Below are 637 nucleotides of genomic sequence, written 5' to 3' on the forward strand. Positions count from 1 at the left end.
ACATTTTATAATAACTAGATTAGTGGGAAAAAGGGAAAAAAGTGTAATTGAACATTTTTAATCTGATTTAATTTTTGTTTTTGTTTTTAAAGAGTAACAAGGAACAATTGGACTTGTTAACTAAATGGAATGGAACCAATTAACTGTACTGAACGACTTAAATTCATTTGGGGTGAACTTTGGACCGCTTACCGAAACTATTTTTTCTAGAATGCCGTGGATGTAAATATTTTTAGCAGGCAATTCTGCCAATACCTGCTTGATAGTGCCAATACTCACGCTTCCTTGATCATACAACCCTCAAATCTTTCCCCAATTTCAATTAATGCAATCTAAGCACTCGGGACGAAACAATACATCTCACTCTTTTATTTTTGTTACCACAGTGACAACAAGTAGGTTTTTAGATACTTGCTCTTCATCCTTATTGTTACTTCGACAGACCCTACAACTGGAAGTCTTTTCTCATTGTAATCTCTTGACTGTATCATCATATTTGTTAATTTCGATACCACAGATTTTATAACTTAACTATTGATAAAACTGTTACACGTGCGCGGTATGAAGCTGCATTATAACAAGGATATCCCTTCGATGAACTCCTGTCATTCTTTTCTTATTGTCTATGTGTCCTTGG

Source organism: Penaeus monodon, chromosome 19, assembly GCF_015228065.2.
Source record: "Penaeus monodon isolate SGIC_2016 chromosome 19, NSTDA_Pmon_1, whole genome shotgun sequence".
NCBI classification, from domain to species: Eukaryota; Metazoa; Arthropoda; class Malacostraca; order Decapoda; family Penaeidae; genus Penaeus; species Penaeus monodon.